The sequence below is a fragment of the Chelonoidis abingdonii genome, chromosome 6 (assembly GCF_003597395.2).
Source record: "Chelonoidis abingdonii isolate Lonesome George chromosome 6, CheloAbing_2.0, whole genome shotgun sequence".
Lineage (NCBI taxonomy): Eukaryota > Metazoa > Chordata > Testudines > Testudinidae > Chelonoidis > Chelonoidis abingdonii.
In genome coordinates this window covers 68,687,764-68,710,072 of record NC_133774.1, presented here as the reverse complement: position 1 = coordinate 68,710,072, position 22,309 = coordinate 68,687,764, and positions in this window count along the sequence as shown.

Sequence of the window (22,309 nt, the reverse complement as noted above, 5' to 3'; positions counted from 1 at the left end):
GGGCCACATGGGAAGCTGGATTATGATTTCCTGGACCTGCGTACTTGTGAGATTTCTGCAACCCACCAGGAGCCACAGGCACTCAATATTAAATGATGCAATGTTGGAACCTGTAGTTGAAAATCAAACAGTGCTTATGTAAGGCGGTTGGATTAGGTGTTATTCCACTTGTGAAAAAGAAGGTTTACCAAAAAGCATTGTCTTAAACAATGTATTCTTTTTTACGATTTCTTCTCTCCCTGGTTTTTCCCTCCCCCCATGGCAGCTTGCACGTTTTCCCAAGGCCTCCCAAACCCCATCTTGAAGGGCAGGGCTCCAAGATAAAGGTGAGGAGGAGAGAACGCGAGAGATGAAATGTCTCTGAATTCATGGAAGTAACCCGCATTGAAATAGCTCATTCATAATTGGAGTGGAAGGACCGTTGTAAGGCAAAAGTAACAGGAAAAGATGCCAGGTGAACGGGAGGATTAGGAGACCGCTCGAGATGAAGAGTGGGTGGGAGGAAAGGATTCAAGGAAGGTTAGGGGGGCAGGGAAGATCAGCGGTGGCGGGATTGCAAACCACTTGGAGCGCTTGCGTTGATCAAACCTGATATCCTCCGATGGCATGTGGATCTTCAGAAGAGCACGGGGGGTCATAGAATTGCCGCTTGGCAGCCCCTTGTGTAAACCCACCCTCAAAAAAACCCTTCCCATTTCCATTGTCTCCCCACTTTCAGAACGTTGTAAAGAAACCGCGTGGGGGAAAGGGCTTCTGCGCCACGCCCAACTTTCCCAACCCCCGTGAGAAACAAAGGGTCCCAAACCAAAAGGCTTTGTCAATTACAATTGAAAATTTGCTAATAGCCTTTCTTCCCTCCTATTCCCTTCCTCCCAACCAACAGGCCAGGCCAGGATATCTTATTAATTCTTCGCCTCTTTTTATAATTTACTTTTTTAATAAGGAATACATGATTTTTTAACCCAACTGACTTTATTTCCTTCAGCAAAAGCTATAAGGCCAAAGGAAGGGGTGGGTGGCTTACAAGATAAATTGGGAGGTCAATCAAGGGGCGAAGAGTTCATCAAGGGAAAAAAAAAAAACACAGCAGTCGGCGCCACCGGACCCCTGGCCCTTGCTGAAAACTCGTTTTTCCCAAAGCTTTCCTTTTCTGATGGGGCAACCCCTTCTGGTGGTGGCTCTTCTAATTCACCCTGGTGTTCTGGCGCTCGTAATCAGGCAGGGCCAGGTGATTTGCTCAGCCTCTCACCGGAGGGCCATAAATGTCTTCCCCCCTTACTCTCACAGAGATGTTGGAGCCCACACAGCAAGCAGGCAGCCAATAAAAACAAAACCGGGGGGACATTGGTTTGGGGCTGAGGGGGCCTGAAGCGAGTAAGTTAATTGTTCCCCAGGCCGCCCCTTTAAAACGGCCAGATTTTTTGCACATCTACCCACCCATCCTCACTTGCTCAGCTTTGGTAGTTAAAAAAAAACAGGCCCTCCTGGGACTTACTTGTCCAGGGCTGCCTGTTTATGAGCTTCATTGGAGCCAAAACGGGCAATCAAAGGGGTTAAGGCGGGTTCACCAGTAATGACCAGGCATCTCAACCATCCCAACACTGTTTTTTGGTCTGGGGAAGTTTAATTTCCCCTCGCCTTGCAGCCGTTAAACCAGAGTTTGTTGCTTTGAAGGACGTGGAGCATTCATTGAAAAAACCCTTTCCCGGGCCATCCCCACGTGGGTATGGTTTGGTGGGAAAACGTCCCTTGTGGAATCCCACCAGTGCTTGCAGGGGGGCCACCATTTGAAAGTACCCTTTGTGGTTAGTGACTGGTGCCCCTGGTTGCTCCGGGGCCAGAAGGATATGGGTTTCCCATTTCTATGGGGCCCCGCCACCAGTTAGGGGAATTCCCCATTTCAGGCAAAAAGCCCCCATTTCCAACTATCCAACCCCACGGTTTTCCCAGAGTTTCACAAAAACCTTCGGTAGCAAGCAGGGGCTTAACGATTGCTTGGCACTTGGCATCAACAAGCAAAGGGCCCCCCACAGTTAGAGTTTGGCCCCAACTCCAAATTATCCCGACTGGGAAAACCCAGTTATAAAGCTGTCTTGGGACATTGCCAAGCTTCCAGGAGGGCTATGCCCCACTCGGCTTCTCCCACTTGTGAAAGGGGCTGCGTCTCATTCTATTATTATGCGTTTCAGGGGGGCAGGGGAATTCAAGTCCCCCAACCAAAAGTTCAAAAGGGAAACTGCCCTTTTACCCGGCATGCGAAAAGTTTCGGCCACCACTGCGAATCGTCCCCATAACCTGGGCAAAACCAATGCGGTTCCCACCAGTTCTGTGCTTGTTCCCGCGCCCCCAAAATCGGCGTTAATGGGGGGAGAACCTGCCTTTACCAGCAGTTAGGCTCCCAAAAAAACGGCAGGGGCGGCCCGTGGTTAGGGGGAGAATTCGGTTGGTCCAGTCCCTCATCGCTTCGTCGGACTGCTTTCCATAGCTGGCCCTCCTTTCCTCTCCCTTGCCTTTTGCCGAGTTCATGGGTTCACCATAAGACAGCACGGAAGGAAGGCGCGAGGTGTTTAAACACTCCACGGATAGCGTTTACTGATCTGCCAGGTTATTCCCATGGCTTGCTGTGCTATGCTGTTGGCTCAGGTTTCAACCCAGGGAAAAAGGCGCGAAAAATGGGTTCGTTCTGCTGCTTTCCACAGGAGGGGTGAGGCTGTACCCAGAACCACCCGCGACAATGATTTTTGCCCCATCAGGCACTGGGCTCTCAACCCAGAATTCCAAGGGGCGGGGGAGACTGAGGGAACTATGGGATAGCTACAGAACAGCTACCCACAGTGCACCGCTCCAGAAATCGACGCTAGCCTCAGACCATGGACGCACACCATCGAATTAATGTGACTAGTGTGGATGAGCACAATCGACTTTATAATATCAGTTTTATGAAACCGACTTTAGCTAATTCGATATTATCCCGTAGTATAGACGTGGCCAAACACACTCACCACTGGGTTACATATGCAGCTCTTGCATACCTGAAAGCTTCTTAATTATCAAGCCTGTTTAAGGCACAAGACTTCCCCATTGCTCTTGCTTGTGTATGAGTCTTCTAGGCACTCCTAAGCAAAACAGTAGACATTAGACCTTTTCTTCTAATATTACAGCTAAGTGTGATGATCAGATGAGTACCACATTGAGAAATACTGATATTTCTGTACAGAACCCAGAAATAGTGTAAAGGTATGTAACCCACGGGCACTACTTATGGTATGTTCTCTCTAGGTTCTCATATGGCCTCCATTACCATAATATTTTAATGACTGGAGTAGTTTCAGGCAGGAGAAATAAAGCATATTGAAAAAAATATATGGAGATTTGGGGATATAGAAATATGTGGGATGAATCACCATATGTTTATGCCCTCTAAGAAATAATTTATTTCAGGACTGGGAGAAAGCTGTGCCAATGTTCCTGCACACATTGGTAAAGTTGTGTAGGGAACAACAAAGATTCTTTATATATTTTCTTTTGAAATCATTTTTAAAAAAGGAATATACTTGTCAAGAAGCTGACCAGAAAATAACATTAACAGCTTGATCAAGGGCAAGAAATATTAGTTGCTTAAAAAGATTATTAATATATGAAGCCTAGTTTCTTCAAATTAGAGCTCAAAATGAATGTGATACTTTATCTTGAAATGTTCACATCTACTAAATTCAAAGCTTTATGAGACAAATAATAGGTGAAGCTAACTTCTCTTTTCATGCAACAGCATGTGTAAAAGGCTTAGTGCCCTATCCGCAGGCACTGTGCTATTCCAGTAATGTGATTAGCAAACACTCCTTCATCCCCGGCAATAATATTGCTGGTATTCGAGCTGCCAGATCATGTTTAGAACTGTAAAAAGCTGAAATGAATAGGGACACTAATTCATCTGTGTTTATAATGGATGTTTTAGTCTAGTACCCTTTTAATCTGACAGGTTGTATGGAGGTGAGTAGGGGTTATATTTTCCAAAAATTAATTTAAAAAAACCCAACATTTGAGGGATCTTCATTCACTCTCTCAACTTCTCTGTCAAATTTGGTCAGTTTACAAATCATTATATGATCCTTAGATGATTTTTCTTGCTACCAGCAGACTCATCCTGGTGTGAATACTTTTAAGACCAGAAGGGACCATTATGATCATCTAGTCAGCCCTTCTGTATATACAGGGAAGAGAACCTCACCCAATAATTTCTGCATCAAACCCTTAACTTTTGTTTGAACTATATCATGTTTTTTGTAGAAAGACACCCAAACTTGACTTAAAGACTAAAAAAGACTGAGAGTCCACTATGCCTAGGTAAATTGTTTCAATGATTAATACCCTCACTACTAAAATGTTGTCTTTTATTTCTAGTTGAGTTTGACTAACTTCAGCTTCCAAGCATTGCATCTTATGTCTTTTTCTGTTAGATTAATAAGCCATCTACTATCAGAAATCTCTTTTTTATGTAAAAGCAGCAAAGAGTCCTGTGGCACCTTATAGACTAACAGACGTCTTGGAGCATGAGCTTTTGGGGGTTGCATCTGACGAAGTGGGTATTCACCCACAAAAGCTCATGCTCCAAGACGTCTGTTAGTCTATAAGGTGCCACAGGACTTTTTGCTGCTTTTACAGATCCAGACTAACACGGCTACCCCTCTGATTCTTTCCTATGCAAGTGTATATACTGTGATCAAGTCTTCTCTTAACCTTTTCTTTGAAGAACCAGACAGATTGAGATGCTTTAGTTTCTTATTGTAACTCTTTTCTGACCACCTTTCCAATTTTTTAATGTATTTTTTGAAGAGTTGATAGCAGGACTAGATACAGTTTTCCAGTAATGGTCCTACTAAAGCCATATGCATATCCACTCTACTCCTACTTGAAATGCCTTTGCTTATATATCCAAGTATTGGACCTTAGCTGCAGCACTACACTAGGAGCACACGTTCAGTTAATTATCTATCATGACCCCTAAATCCTTTTCAGAGTCACTGTTTTCCAGGATACTGTCTCCCATCATGTAAGTTTGATCTACATTCTTTGTTCCTAGATGCATGACCTTGCATTTGGTTGTATTAAAACACATGTTTAAGTGATCCCACCTTACCAAGTGATGTAGATTGGGGCTATATAACTGACCTGTACCAATCATTATTTACAACTCTATTTTGTCTGTCACCTGAAAATTTTACCAGAAATGATTTTATATCTTCTTGCAGATCATTTATAAAGATATTGAATAACATTGTGCTGAGAACAGGTCCTTCTGGGACTACACTGGAGACACACCCTGAGATGACCATTCCCTATCTACAATTACTTTTTGCAATCTATGAGTTAACCAGTTTTTATTCTCTTTAATATGGGCTATATTGATTTTTACTAGACTACAACATGAGACTAAGTCAAATGCCTTATGAACCAAACTCATAATTTCATCAATACACAATATGAAATGTGTTTGGTAAGATTTATTTTCCAGAAAACCATGTTGATTGCTTTAATTATGCTACCATATTTTAATTCTTTACTGATGGCATCCATTATCAATATTTTCATAATCTTGCCCAGGGCTTATGTCAGGCTAGCAGCTCTATAATTATGTGGGTCATACACGTTTACGTTTTTAAATGTTGGTACCACATTAGATATTTCCCCCTCAGTCCTTTGGAACCTCCCTAGTGATTTAAAATTTGTTTAAAATCAACATTAATGGTTCAGAGACCACCTCAGCCAATTGTCTTAATACTCTTAGGTGCAAGTTATCCAGTCCTGCAGGTTTGAAAATGTTTAACATCCTCCGTAGCTACTGAAGGAAATACTTTCTATTCCATATCACTGTAAGATACATCATCTTGCTTCTTTCTGAAGACAGACAGAATTATTTATTAATAATATCAATCTGGTTCTTTTTTGCTCATATGTGCTACTTTTCACTAGGAATAAAGACTTTTTCATAAATGTGCTGACAAAATTTTATCATTATGCACAAGACGGAAAAGAACCCAGATCACTTCTCCATATCTGAATGGGCTTGCAGTAGTAACAAGTATTATAATAAGAGATGAATAGTAAAGAACGCTATATACTTAAAAGTGTTTTGTGGGCTAAAAAAATAAAACCAGCATAAACCAGAAAGTAAAAGGCTGATTCTATTTCTAGATACTCTGGTGTAAATCAGGAGTAACTATATTGAAATAAAATTGTTGTCAGTGAGATGAAAGTGACCCAAAGCTCAGTAAGTCAATGGAGACTTTGGACTTTGAATCAAGTCCTAAATCTGGAAAATTTCAGTGTGAAAAATGAAATGTTCTGAGTAACTTAAACAAGGGTTTAGAAAGAAAATTATTATGCAACCTTAAATACAGCAGGCACTGGCATTATTAAATATGTGATATTCATCATAGTCTATCAAAGATTTTTAAATTTACAAAATTGGGGGCCTACTCTTGTCTTTACTGAAATAAAAGTAATGATCCCAAGCAGGATTGGGCTCAAAGTTTTACACCACCTGGCAGCAGTATTCTAAAAGAGTACATGTTATAACAATCAAAATATATCTTTTCCAAAATCTTTTTTCCAGGGCAGTTTTAATTTTGAGAGACTATCTAAAAGTTGAGTGTTTTAAAATAAATTAATCTGTGTATGGTTACTTTTATTTTCATCTTTCATGGTGCACAAGTATGCAATTCCTAATTTGAAGAAATCTTCAGTATTCTGTTTGAAATAAATTGAATTGCTTTTGCCAGAAGTTTTTGAACATGGAAAAATGTTTGCCACATTTAATTGTGTTTGACTACTCTGCTATCCATGTACTGCTATTCACAGATTGCATAATGGGATTATGCAAACGTTGCAGAACATAAGGATACTCAACTTGTCTATCGTGACTTCTGACAGCATGCCAAGATTCTAGGTGGAGTGCAAAGAAATGTCAACAACACAATGTGGCGGTAATCCACATTGATCACATATTAGCACATTTCTGAATTGCTTCAAAAGAGAATATAGTGGGTAGAGAAGTGCTTCATTTTCCACTTCATGTGGTTGTTGGGTCCTGATTGTATGCTAAGTTCAAAGTGGATGTACATTGCCAAAACAAACAGACTCCTCTTTAACATTTCACCATTCTATTACATCCTCTTGTCATGTTTTCAGAGTGCCATGTCAGAAATTGTGATGATTTGACATTATTAATGCAAAATGACATAGAACAATAAGAGTCCAAATACTGCATGAAGTGTGGAAAAATTAACCAAGCTTGAATCTGAAGTGTCTCATCACTTCTCACTTTCACCTATGAACAAGAAGAACACATGCACAAAACCTGAAAGTTAACCTGATTTCCCATATTGATTATATTATAGTAAGCACATATATAACATTATATATTTATAATAGAAGAAGTCATCATAATTTAATTGGATCCACATCTTTTAAAGTCTTAACCATAATTCCATCTTCCATTTTATTCACTATACAACAAACTGTAGGCAAATTAGACATAACCAAGAGGTTATCAGGCTCTTAAAATGTATCAGAAAAAAGGGAATGTAACAGTGGCTTAGTACTAGGAATATATACTATTCAAATGGAGGCATACAGGAACCTTTTCAGACATGTTTGGCATAACTGTTACAGAGAGATTTGGTTTTGAACTCCCGCTTACTTATATAAAAATCACCCTACAACACTGTCATTAATGGAGCTCCATCAGCATCAAGAGATTGCCTTTTGTCTTTCTCAGTATCATCAGTATCTAATCTACAATTTTGGTCAAGATCATGGAAAAGATTGTAGATGGAGTGAGTCTCAGAGTATCTGGCTGCATCTGACTTCTTTGATTCTTGGCAATTGGGATTCAGATAAGGGACTGGCCCAGAGACTCTTCTTGTAGCATTAGTTATTAATCTCTCCAGGAGCCAATCAAGTTTTCACATCACTTAGGCTAGTTTGCAGCCACAGTGTAAGCCATCTCCTAATTATAACTGGTAATGAAAGAGCCTCAAAAAGTTAAAAAAAATTAGGATAGACTCTCAAGAGTTAACCAGTTCAGATGAAATGCACAGAAAACAAAGAAAACCTAAACTTCATCTGAAATGTGAACAAACCCTTACATCCAGGTCAGAATTTAACCGAGTGAGTTAACTTGGTGGGTGGTTACTAGTAATCTCAGTTTTTGACCAGAAGCTGAAGTGTTGAAATTCTTCAAGGAAGGTTGGCCTGGTGGCATTTCCAACCTAGTTTTACAGATTCAGGCAGTTCAGCTGTTGGATAAGCATCAAACTTTCTTGAAACTGATCTGAACCACATTTCTGAAAAAATTGAGGTTTTCTCATTGCGCATCAAAGTCTCTATTCTTGAGGAAAAAAGAGATTAGACAATAACTACATTTAGAAAACTGCAGGTGCAGCATTTATAAACATTGCCAAGTTTCTTTTGGGAGCATAACCTGAAAATCTGCCTTCATACTAGGCTTTTAGTCTCAAACATAAACATAGGACATTTCTGGTTTACGTGGAGAAAAATTATATTGCTCCTGCTCAGATATGTTCTTGGGATCATTTCCTCTCTCCTCTTTGTATTGTTAGGCAGAACAAAATGTAGCATAAAACAGTTATGCCAGCCTGACCAAAGTCAAGCTAACAGGGGTTTCTGGGTAATCCCTGAGTGGAAAAATATCGAGGGTATGCATGCTTACAAAGAGCTGGAAAAAGTAATATAAGAGAAAGATTGCATTCCTGTACCAGATGGGCTGTGACGAAAACAGTTCGTTTAAAGGACAGATAAGGAGTCTCCCTGTTTTCATTCCCTAGGTTTGTTCTTTGTCTGTTCTTTACTTCCCATTCCTAACTTCTGGTGCTTGGTGCCATGCCGATAAAAGATTGTTAAGAGGTCATTAATCACTTAATGTTGTAGTTACTTAATGTTATATATACACATGTATACAAAAGGATTTAGTTTCTAGTGTTAGGAAAAGAGGGGGTGGGGGTTGCATAAATGAATAATCTATGATGTGATGGAACTGTCTATATAAACTTATGCTAGTTGTAAGGAGCAAGCTGGTTCTCTTTGGAGATGGGTTGCTCTCTATTGTTGCGTGCACCCTTCAATAAAGAGCTTTTGATCGGACCTTGCTGGTGTTGCCTGTGTCTCTGCGGTCAGACAACGAACTTTGTAGTCTGGGTTCGAGTCCCTGACAACTTTGACGACTCCGCCGGGACTCGTCTGACTCTCCGGCGTGGGATCAGACACTGAGGCAACGCAGCGTGTATCCTCTGGTTTAGAGGAGCCTTGCTTGGTGACCTGATCCCTATGTCAGTGATAAGGCATGTTCTGTGAACCAGCTGAAGCTCATAGAAATCCAGCAATGTCCACCTACCTGTTGAGTAGGGTTTAAGTTGCCTGTGTTTGAGTCCCAGTCCAGATTTTGCCCAGATCTGAGTTGTCTGGGTTTGAGTCCCAGTCTGGGTTCGAGTCCCCGACAGTACTTATCTGCAAACACCTTATAACACTGGGCCATCAGGATTCTGATGCTTAAATCTATAAACTGTCATCTCAAGGTCTGCACAGATTTCCACTACTGGGATAGAACAGAAGAGAGACATTCTCTAAGATAGACAGTCTCAAATCTTTTACACCTTTATAAATTAAAAACACAACTTGGATTTTCCCGAGAAACAAATTGGAAGGCAGTATAGAACCCGGAATGCAGATTTAATGTACTCTGGGCAGCTAACACCACTAAATAAATAGGGGATTCTACTATGGAGGTGACAAAAAATAGGGTGAGCCTTTCACCTGAAAGAGAGGGCTACAACCTCTTCAGCATGTGATTACAGCTTCTGCGTGTACTTCTAGATGTTGGCCTCACTTTGGTATAAAATTGATCTTTGTAACTTCTTGTAATCACACTAGAATTTTTTTTATTTCATGTGCCTCATTTCCTTATTCATGAAATGCAAGTTTTAAATGCTCTTTTGAAGTGCAAACAGACACACATAATGGAATAAAATATTTTTTAAACATCAAGTTATTACAGAATGAACTAGAATTGCCACTTTTTGGTTTTTGTTCTCTTTGCATGGGACCAGGTTTCCTTTGCAGATGCATTCTGCTTCAGCAAGATGTATCAACTGCAACCCTTCTTTGCACAATCCAGAGACATACTTATTATGTTAATTTATTTGGGGTGTTGTAGCATGTTCAATTTGAAATAAGCAGCATCAAGGTATGCAATAACTCAGAGAAGCTCCTGATACGTTTGATGTCAATTTGAAATGTAGAATTGGTAAATTCAATCATTTTAGATAAACATCAGCTACTTAATCCGTCTGACTCCAAGAATCTGCCTGACTGTAGTTGTGGCTCAGGCAGCTCATTGTAGTTGCAGTGTATTCAAGCAGTTTAATTTTTGTTGCTCAAAGACTCTGCCATACCCTAGAGAGGTGCTGCAATGGTTTCATTATAATCAGGGGCTCTATGCACATGAAGGATTTGTTAAACTCATTCTGATCAGTTCATTAAAAGCCTGAATGCTGTTTGAAAGCCTTCTATACCGGTTGGATTTCTCTCAAAAATTCTAATTCACGATAATAAATATAGAGCAAGAGTTACAATAGGGATGGAGAACAAAATCATATCTATTTTCCTGCAATTTATCTTCTCTGAACAGTCCTGTCTCTTCTGTAAGGTGACCAAGCAATGCTCCAATACTGGAAACTTACAAAAAGATTATAATTATATTTCTTTGCTTCTTTCTTATGTATGTCTTGTGTAAAAACCAAACATAGAGTAAGTTGCATCAGAAAGGACCCTCAGAATTAAAAAAAAAAAGATGTTCAGTTAAAAAATATGAATTTATACCCTTTCCCCCTCATTTACACATTTGATTTCTAACATTTTGCTCTGTAGATCAGGTCAGGCCAGTGGCACTGAATCACCAAGCTAGGCTTATATATATTGCCTTCATTCCATTAAGAGATTATATAATAGAGGTTGGACTGGTGGCAATTTTATCAAAATGTCTTATTTCTAGGGTGTGATATAATTTCATCCAGAAACTTGTAGTCCCACAGAGTTTGCATTTCTTATGACCTGTGATGTTTTCTTCATTTTCTTTGTTACAAAGCGAAGAGGGTTTGAACAAAATGAATTGGCCTAGGAAAAAATAGGAGTCACTATACTGAGCCAGAATTTATTTATCCAGCAAACATGTCTTCAAAACCCAACACAATGTAAAGCACAATATCTCAGGCATCACTTCAAGGTTTCACACAATGAAATAAAGTAAAGATATATATTTCTATGATGGACAGAATAAATTACTTTCAGTTCTCTTTGCCATCTCCAGTTTTGGAGCCTGATTGTCTGAGATCCTGAGCACATCCTGTGAAATGCTGAATATTCTCAACTCTTATTGAAGTAAACAGAATCCAAAGGCACTCAGCCCCTCTTAGGAGCTGTGCATCGTATTGGGCCCTTGGTTTGCTTCACTGGCCAATCCTCCTTTCTCTGTTCACTTCCTCCTTTCCCCAAGATTAGTCAAAGTCATTCCTAGTATGCCTTCTCACTAAGTATCTTGCTGTGAAACACAGACTATCAAATATCTAAACGTGCCAGGATTGAAGGCTCCAATGAGTTTTAAGTAGACATGATGACCTGCTTCTGCTTACCCTTCAAACAATGTTAAAATGTCCATCACTTGAAAATTCTCAGCTGTAAATCTGAATAAATGGAGACATGAAATTCTGCCGAAAAATTATTTGGCTCAATGTTTGACTAACCACCGAAGAAGGCATTTAGCCAAAAGTTTTGTCTACATAAGTTTGTTTCTTTAGTTTTATTTCAATTATAAAATGTTTTATTAGGCACACTTTCTCTTTGCTTGAGTTCATCTCAATAGTTCTGATTACCAAGTCTAGCTCAAATTTGTGAAATAAATTATTACACGGAGACAGAAGTTTTTCTTTATTACTTGACAGATTCTGTCATACCATTGGGGAATGAAATCCATTCTGATTTCAACAGACAATAGACATCATAGTATCTGTATGGTGGGACATCCTGAGATGCTGAAGGTAACACTTCTAAAGATCCAGCACACTGACACATGAAAATCAAATGCTTTTTTGAAGACTTAGTAGAAAATACTTTGCTTTAATTAAATGTGCAAGAAAGAAACATTCACAGAGCTTGTGAACAGAACTGGTCACATTTTTTTTTTTTGACAGAGATGTTTTCTGTTTGCAGTAACATTTTGATTTCAATTACATTTTTCAATTAAATTTTCTACAGGAAAAAGCCAAAATAAATCATTTCAGCTTTTTATTTTGACTTTATTATTTAGATTTGTTTTGGTTAGACTTACAATAAAATACTATCAAAATATTGTTATATGTAAGCTAATACATAAAAATCTAACTAAATACATCTAAACCATTAAGTCAGAACAAAGTGTTTTTACTTTATCATTATATTTCAGAATTTTCACTCTCTGGATAATTTTAAAATGTCATATTTTAGTTCTGAATAGGAATGAAAACACACATTTTCTGCCAGCACTAAGACTGAGTATCATACAAATGCAGGATGGACAGGACCTTGGAAGGTCATCTAATCCAGCCTCCTACACTGAAGCTAGGTTATTCCTGACAAATGTTTGTCTCTGAGTTCTTAAAAGCCTCAAATGGAGCAGATTCCACATGCTCCCTTGGAAGCCTATGCAGCCTATGCAGTTATTCCTAAAATCTAACCTAAGTATCCCTTGCTGCAGATTAAGCCCATTACCACTTGTTCTACCTTTCAGTATACAGAACAGTTCTACTTTTCAGTATACAGAACAGTTGATCACTCTTTTCTTATAATAGCCTTAACATATTTGAAAACTGTTGTCAGGGCCTCTTCAGTCTTTTTTTCTCAAGAGTAAACATACCCATTTTTTTAACTTTTCCTCATAGGCTACATTTTCTAAACTTTTTATCATTTTTATAACTTTCCTTTGGACTCTTTCCAATTTGTCTACACCTTTCTTGAAGTGTGGATACCATACACTAGCTGAAGCCTCACCAATGCCAGATAGAGGACAATTACTCCCGTGTCTTACATATGACACTCCTCATTAATACACCCCAGAATGGTATTAGCCTTTTTTTGCAGCTGCATCACATTGTTGGCTCATATTCAGTTTGTGATCTACCATAACACTCTTTTCAGCAGTACTACACCGTAGACGGTTACTCAGGGCCGGCTCCAGGCCCCAGCATGCCAAGCACATGCTTGGGGAGGCCTGCCACGGGGGGCACTCTGCCGGTCCCTGGGAGGGCGGCAGGCGGCTCCGGTGGAGCATCCGCAGGCACCCCTGTGGGAGGTCCACCGGAACCGCGGGACTGGCAAGCGGCAGAGCGCCCCCCGCGGCATGCCGCTGTGCTTGGGGCGGCAAAATGGCTAGAGCCGGCCCTGTGGTTACTCACCATTTTGTATTTGTGTATTTGCTTTTTCCTTTCTAAGAGTAGCAGTTTGCACCTGTCTTTATTGAATTTCATCTTGTTGATTTCAGACCAATTCTCCAGTTTCTCAAGGTAGTTTTGAATTTTAATCCTGTCTCCAAAATGCTAGCAACCCCCTCGATCAGTTTTATCTGTAAATTTTATAACTACTCTCTCAATTCTATTATCCAAGACATTAATGAAAATATTGAACAGTACTCATCTGGATCCCACTAGATATGCCTTTCCAGTTTGACAGTGAACCATTGATAACTTATCTTTGAATAAGGTTTTTCAACCAGTTATGCATGCATAGTAATTTCATCTAAACTACATTTCCATAGTTTACTCATACGAATGTCAGGGACTGTGACAAAAGCCTTACTAAAATCAAGATATATATATTGTCTGCAGCATCTCCTCCATCCACTAAGGCAGTAACACTGTCAAAGAAGAAAATTAAGTTAGGTTGGCATAATTTGTTCTTGACAAATCAATGTTGGCTGATTCTTATGACCCTCAAGTATCAGAGGGGTAGCCGTATTATTCTGGATCTGTAAAAAGTGACAAAGAGGCCTGTGGCACCTTGTAGACTAACAGACATATTGGAGCATAAGCTTTTGTGGGTGAATACCCACTTTGTCAGATGTATGTAGTGGAAATTTTCAGAGGCAGATATAAATTTGTAGGCAAGAATCAGTCTAGAGATAACGAGGTTAGTTCAAGCAGGGAGGATGAGACCCTCTTCTAGCAGTTGAGATGTGAACACCAAGGGAGGAGAATATGAAATCAGTGAATCAGAATATGAAAAATGAAAGATCTTTGTAAAGATTCCATAGAAATTTGATAAAACCCCACAGTTTTCTGCAGATATTTTATACTCCATTATTGATTTACTCCAATTTCCTGTAGGTTTTTCTTCTAACTGGTCATTACCCTAAGAAACTGCCATTGCCAATAGGACTTTTATTTTTATTTTTATTTCCATCCTTAAGGCGTCTTAGAAAACAAAGACTGTGTTGTGGTGGCTTTATGGTATGTCTAATTGTCCACAAGGAGTTATGCCTGAAACCACTGTTTTATTTAGAATCCCTTATTCATCTGATCTAATCAAATAGGTTTTCCAAACTGGTCAGTATGGGCAAGGCTAGTTTCCAGAAAGGATGCTCAGATGTCAGGATTAAAATAGTACAATTATGACTAAGACAGGCTGCTTTTATACAAATGATGACTAAAGACATACAAGAAAATATTAAAACAAAATAAATTCATACAGATAACTACCAAGCAAGCAATCTTGCATAAGGCCAAGCCACATAAATCTTTCTGCAAAAAAGCTGCTTTAGTACATGCATTGTACATCTCACTATGAATTTCATGAGAAAACTATAAGTCTCACTAGCATTAAAGGCAGGAGAACAATTGTAGGATAAGCAGCGAGCAGAGGAAAGGAGCAGAATGATTGGAAAACAAGCATCTGATGTCTACTGTGCTTGAATGGTACATTTGTCTGAAATCAGGTTCAGTGTTTGCTGGAGGAAGAGACTTTTAGGATGATATTCTCAAGTACTATTTTACAGCTATGATCTAAATAACACATTCTGTTGGTTATTAAGAATCGAATGATTTATGGCATTGGTAAGGTGATGTGCTTCAGCAGTACCATATTTTGATACTGGTGCATGAAAGGACAATCCACATAGTGAATTGTTCCTATACTATTCTAATGTTGCCTCCATCCTTACTAGGATGAATCACCAGTCATTTTCTATTGAAGTGTTGGGGCACCCGAGTCTAGTCCATGGTTTTGCAGTGATAATTAACAAGACTCAAACAAGCCTGAGAATATTACTCACTTTTTCATGCAGCTCATTTATGAATTCTTCCTTAGGAACAGAAAAACACGAGCTCTTTTATTGAATCACCTAGATGAGCACCGTTGGAGGTAATTTTTTTCAGAACCACCTTTATGTTCAATCAATTCTTCTTATTTCAAAGATAATGTGGCATATCATTTGTGGCTTGTAAGGGAATGTGGGAAGTAACTTTCAAGAAAATAAATTTAGCTGTAGAATTGCCACTGACAAGAAGTGCTAGTTAAGAGCCTGCAGCTCTATGCCTGGGTGGGCATGTAGTGGTAGAGGGAAAGTGTTACTTGGGGAAAAACTCAGATTAATAAAATCCAGTAGTTTATAAAATGTACAGAGCACTTAGAATCTGTGCAAAAAACTGAAGCAGTGTAATATATATGTTATAGGCTCGTCACACAATTGTTTGAATCTTTTCAAAAATTATCTTAATGCTTTTGATTCTGGAGCTCACTTTCATATTTTTTTAAAAATTTCAGTTCAGAATTATGGTCCTGATTCTTCTCACACCATTTTTATACTGGTGCATATCCAGTGACATCAAGACTCTTTTAATTTGCAATTGAAATGTTGCTCCAACTAATATTTGGGTGCCTATGTCCCCAAGGGACTGTTTTGGCAGCTGGGGTCACCGAGGTGCAGGGAAGTTAAAGCTACACTCCTTCCCACATAGAACAGTCTCCTGCCTGAGGGAGGCGTTGGGAAAAGTTGGTTGGAGTTGCTATGTCCCCTGGGGATTTCTCTTCATACGAGCGGAGTCTTTAGAAGGCTGGATGCAATGGTCTTCTAACTGCTTTGCACTGCCAATGAAGCTAGGGTGACCAGATGTTAAGGGGAAAATATTGGGACCACCGCAGGGAGGGGAGGCATTTTTTTTTTACACTCAACTGTCCAGGAGTTTGGTGGCAATTCGGCAGCAAGCCCTTGAGTCATGGATGGTCTTTGGCAGTATTTCGGCTGGGGGTAATAAACCTTGCCACAAAATACAGAATCACCCACTGCCAAAATACCGTTGAAGACCGTCCGCGACTGAAGGACTCTCCTCCAAATTACGGCCGAAGACCGGGAAACAAAATATCGGGACAAATGGCATCCCAACCGTACTCTGGTTGGGACACGGGACAAACTCCTCAAAATTGGGACAGTCCCTATTTTATTGGCCCGTCTGGTCACACTAAATGATGCATAAAACCTTTGTAGTGAGAAGGTTGTAATTTTATTCAATTCTAAATAGTGTCTCCACATTTTTGAAGAATTTAAAAAAATATGGTTGTAAAAATATGGAGTATTTTTGCCAATAGATTCAGCAACAGCTAAGCTTTAAGTCACATTTTATTTTTTGGCAACTCAGAGTTAAAATTCATCTGCCAGAACATGGATATATCAACAGAGGGGTGGGATCATTTTTGTTTAGTCTGACCTGCTGTTGTGGATTATGACAGGTAACAGGACACCTTCTTGAAATATTAGGGTTCAGCGGTGACATGGCTCCAAACTTGATTCCATCTAATTGATAAGGTGAAAGGAAAAATCTACCTCACTTAATGAGTATATAATTTTGCTTACTTGTCCTGGTACTTTTGTCTTTTAAACAGCAAGGGATGCCAATATTTTGAATACATCTTACTGTGTGAGGAAACAAAATCAGTGCAAACAAAAAAATCTACTTTCAGGTCTGTGTGACAAACAGGGAAAAGAATTCACTTTTCTGATAACATTCTGGTACTTTTGCAAAGGTTGCATTTTAGCTAGTAGACTAACAAAGTTGCAGATTTCCTGTCCTTGTGATAGGTTCTGTTAATAATAGAATAGAATTAAATAAAAAAATAAAAATAAATTAATATAATTAAACAATAAAAACATGTTTTCCACCCTGGTACTTAGGCACTTAAACATCAGTAGCCAGTCAGAGACGCTCAGCACCCACAGCTACCTTGAAACCAGTGGGAATTGGAGGTGCTCAGAATATTGGAAAGTCAGACAGTAGGTACCTAACTAAGAACCTTGATTTGAACATTTTGGCCCCATCTCTCTGGGGATCACATTGTACCTTTAAGCTCTGGCCTGTGCTTGATGGAGCATGGAGGAGCAATTCTGAAGCAAAAGTCCTAGGAGGCCTTTGTACTATCTGGGAGCACATGCAGCAGTGGTGGCTTCAATACCCTTTCTCTGGGCTTAGCATTAATTCTCACCATGCCCAGCTATCTTCACTGCCTCTGTTCCAGGCTGTGTTTGAGAAAGGAGGGGACAGTACGACTGTCATACCCTCACTCTTCTCCTCTCTGCCCTTTCTGTGTAGCTGATGTGAGTGCTAGCAGGGAGCAATACTGGAGCTCCTGACTTGAACTGGGTCCGTCATCTTTGCCTGATCCCTAAGGGGAGGGCTTCTTGCATCTTCTCTGTCCTTTGTGCATTCTGCAAGGCCATGCAGAATTCAGTCTGTGTAAAATTAAATGTATTGAGAGTCCCAGAAAATATTTATTTTGTATAATAAGGACATACAAATATTTTTGAAAAACACAAATATGTCTGTTTGGTCCATCTGTAAAGCTGCCTGCAGTGAGTTTGAGTACTAACCTCAGGGCAGACTGCTAAGAACTCAAATTGATTGTGAATTCTATCCATAGATTTCCCCAACCAATGATCAAGCACAAACTCCTTAGGAAGTATAACATCTTAAACATGGAATCACAAATAGTCTCTTTGGGTACTCCAATCTCTCTTGCCACCGAGTGAGCCTATGTTTGTGGTAGGTGGTCTCTTACACCAGGAATCAGAACTATACTCAGATACTCCCAAGTCCCGAAGGACCAGTTACTTATCGTAGATGAATTGCACCTCACATCTCACATCAAAGACAAAGATTGTAGTCAATCCTATAATAAACTATATAGAGATTCATTAAGTAGGAAAAAGAAACAAGAGTTAATTTCAGGATTAAAGCAGGTAAACATATATGCACAAATAAATTGCAACCTTAAGGTTCAAAAATTAATAGAAGATTCTATAATAAGCAAGTTATATATGTCCTTTAGGGCTAATCCAGGCAAAATAATGTAGATCTTTAATGCTTTAGGAAACCTTGTCTCCCCTGAGTCCAAGCAGCATAGTGACCCAGTTCCTTCTTGTTAGGGATTTTCGTTCCTCTCCTCCCTTGTGCTCTCAGCTCTGAACTCAGCTGATAGGAGGAATCCACTTGCTTGACTCATATTCAGTAGGGGGAAGGCAAGCCAATAAACATCTTTTGTCCTTTTTATCATCCCACAATAGTCTGTTTGGTATCAATGGACCTTTCATTTCTGGGCAAGATGTAACACCTTCTGTTGGAGATCAGTCCTTCACACTGGTTAAGATCGTTCTCCTATGTGGTGAGTTACAAAGTCACAGAGGCTCACAATATGACCATTCAAATATTACCTTTACAATACATAATACAGATGTTATAAGTGAGATTAATGCACACAGCAATTCACAAGCATTCCATAAACACTAAACACATTCTTATAATTCTAATACCTATTTTAACAACACATACACATAAGTAAATGATACTGATTCAAGTTATGTATTTATCGGTGTTCAGCTGAGACACGGGGACCTTGGCATGAGCTGGCATCTGTTCTGCCAGTATCATACCACTAACACCCAAACCCTATATGTGAATATTCTCCTTTTCTGTGTGATAGAAGAGGTAGAATATTGGCTATGTGATATTCAACAAAAAGCCTGTCTGCTGACTGGCATCTATGAGGCTTTGACCTGCTTTGTACCTGAGTGCACTTTCCAAACACGGGCAGAGGATTTTGAATTCCTGAAAAAAAGCAGCCTTCAACAATATGTTAGACCTGGGAATAGAAACAATTTGCTTCACTGCACACTGTGGAAAAAACTTGGCAGAACTCAGTCTGCTTCAGCTCATACTACTGATGCTGTCACTGATGCCTGAAAAGCACCTGTCTCCACATCCTCTGCCATTGGTGCCACTGTGCCACAGTTGGGCAATATCACAAGAAGCAACCTTTGTGCCAAAATGAAGATATTCTACATTCATTCCAAAAAGATAAAACCATCAGAGCAGAAGATCACTGTAAAATAGCAAAAACTCTGCAGTATTGAAATTTTCAGGGAGATGCAATTAAAGAGAGAGTGGAACAAGATTTTGGACTGCATCAGTCCATGAGTCTGTTGTAAAGGGGAATTCAAACACAAGTGGAATTTTCCTTACATACTTTACAATAGCTATATTTTTACACAAAAGAATGAGGACTGAAGAAAAATGTGCAACGAGAAAACCTTTGTGCTTGACACATTGGAGACACTGCTAAAGAACAGTGCAACCAAGCAATGCTTCTGACAAAATCATTGTATGCATGGATTATCTCTGGTGCATGGATGGCAGTGCCATAAATTTAAAAACTGCAGAGAGGGTAATTTTTAATGGTGAATCTGACTTTTTTGAAAGTTGTTCATTCATGAATTGGTGGGTAGATGCAAGGATATAGAATTGACAGAGAAGGAGTCTCAGACAGGAAGGAATTTTTGGTACTGTTGTTTTGCTGAAATGATTTCATAGATTTGTTTTCACAGATGTAATCTTAAAAAAAAAACAACTCTAAGGCCATTGATATGTAGGCTGTGAATCACTTTCAATCTAGGAGTATTTATTTTTCAGCAAGAAGCAAGAGCATGACGTGGTTATTGGATTGATTTTTTTGGTGTGTGTGTGTGAAATAGATCTGTGAAGTAGACCACACAATCTGATTTGTTTTTGTATTTGCAGTCTGGCTGGTAAGACGACAGCATGGCTAGTTAGTTAGATGGACTGTAAAAGCAGACTATGTAAATCTGCATTTTTGCCAAATGTAAAAACACTTGGGAAGTGAATATGACATCTATGTGCTTTAGAACTCATTTTTTCTGTCTTGATTATTTCAGAGCGAATTGGCTTGTGGGAATGTGGAGCTCTGACATCTTAAGACTGATGAACTGTACCCTACTATGATGATTGATTTTATTTTTCACTTGTTTTGATTTCTGAGATTTTAAACACCCGCTTAGCATGAGATTGATAATGGTTATTTGTCATATAGAAAATATGACACAGATTTATGGAATCATTTCACATATATTTATTCCTTGCTTGTGCCTGTAAAGCTCTATTATTCAGTTCACATAGGACTTTGGAACAAAAGCTAACACGCTTCCTGGTAGTTAAGTATTCTTAAAAATACCCTCTACTTACGGGTACCTCCTTTTATATATGTAGCTCCTGACACACCTACCCACCATTTTGTCACAGCCTTACCAGAAGTAATGCATTTGGATTGAGCACTTCCAGGACTAACATTATTCCTGGAACTCTTACCTTCCGGGAATGGAGCTGCAGTTAGGGCCTTAAATAATTTTAAAGCATCTCTTCACATAATAAAGAGGATGAAGTGCTGATCCCAAGCAGCAGCTGGTTAGCTGATATTGGTGTTCTATGGTAACTGCACAGCCCAAATCACATTCGTGTCTGCTCAGCTGAGGCAATAAGCATGTTCTGCCCCTTCACTTTCTTTCCAGCCTGCCTTATCCATTTTCAGTTTTGTTGTCAATAGTGCCTTTCAGAAAGGCCTATCTGAAAAAGAATTGACTGGAAATGCTTGTTCTCAACAAAAGAACAGCAGCAGCTTTGGGCAGTACTTGTGATTGCATTTAATGGGTCAAATTCAGTTGTGACATAACTCCTTTCAAGTCACTGTAGTTATACCAGAGTGAAACCCCAAACGGTTTACAGGTTTACTTTTGCTGGATATAGTCCAAAAGCTTTTATATTTGTCAAAACTTCATCTGAAACATTCTACAAAATTGAACTGGAAATCTCTTGACAAGAGGTTGTCCTGGTGCTTAGAGCCTACGCCAAAGAAATGCTGCTTGTCTGCAAGTCCCATTGACTGAACTACTTCCAACCCCATGGGAAATTAAACAAACAAACAAACAATCCCCCCCCTCCCCCCGAACCACTTTTCCAATAATTTGCTACTTTCTTGCAAATCTAGCTGGAACCAGAAAGAGTTAAGGTACTTGAGAATGAAAAATACTGGGCAGGAAAACGTAGTTATCTGAACATTTTCTAGGAAGTTTTGGTGGAGTTCAATCTGAGTTTTGGCTAGAGGCTTGCGGAGGATGGTGGCCTTGTGGTTTTAAGGCTGTGGACTGGGTTTCCAAACCTGGGTATAACTTCAAGCTCTGTCATTCTGTGCGTCCTGGTGCAAGTTGCTTAGTCTCTCTGTCCTTCAGTTCCATGTGTAAAATAATATAATGATAATAGTAATTCCTTGCCTCACAAGGATGTTATGAAGATAAATATATTAAATACTCTAGTGATGAAAGTCATAAAAGTATATTATGTATATACCAAAGTAAAGTATATACCAAATGTGAAATGCTAGTTTACCACAAGAGGTGTCGTCTTCTCCTCAACAAAACAAGGTCTACAACCATCAGAAAAAAACACCGTGGATAAAAGACTTTGTTGATTACTATCCCCATTCCCCTGAAGATGATACTTGCACAAGCCCACATTTCATCACAGCTTGAATGCTGGGGGAAGGGAATAAAAATCCCTGTTAAGGAGAAACTGGTATCTCTATGCTGTATGGAATCTGACGGACAAAGATTCCTAAACATAAGCAAGAGGTTCCCAAGCTGCTTGGCTTGTATTAGCACTAAAGGACATAGAAACTTTTGTAATAAACAAGCTTTTATTACACTGCTCTACAGCCAAAATGCTTCTGAAATAAATGTAGTCAAACTTTACTAATTCTGGGTCACTGAGAACGAAAATGAAGCTTAAGATTGTTGATTGGCTCTAGTCTAGCTGTTGGGCTTCAGACTACAGCAGTGGAATCTCCTGGCAGGTGATGTTAGGGTTTCCATGTT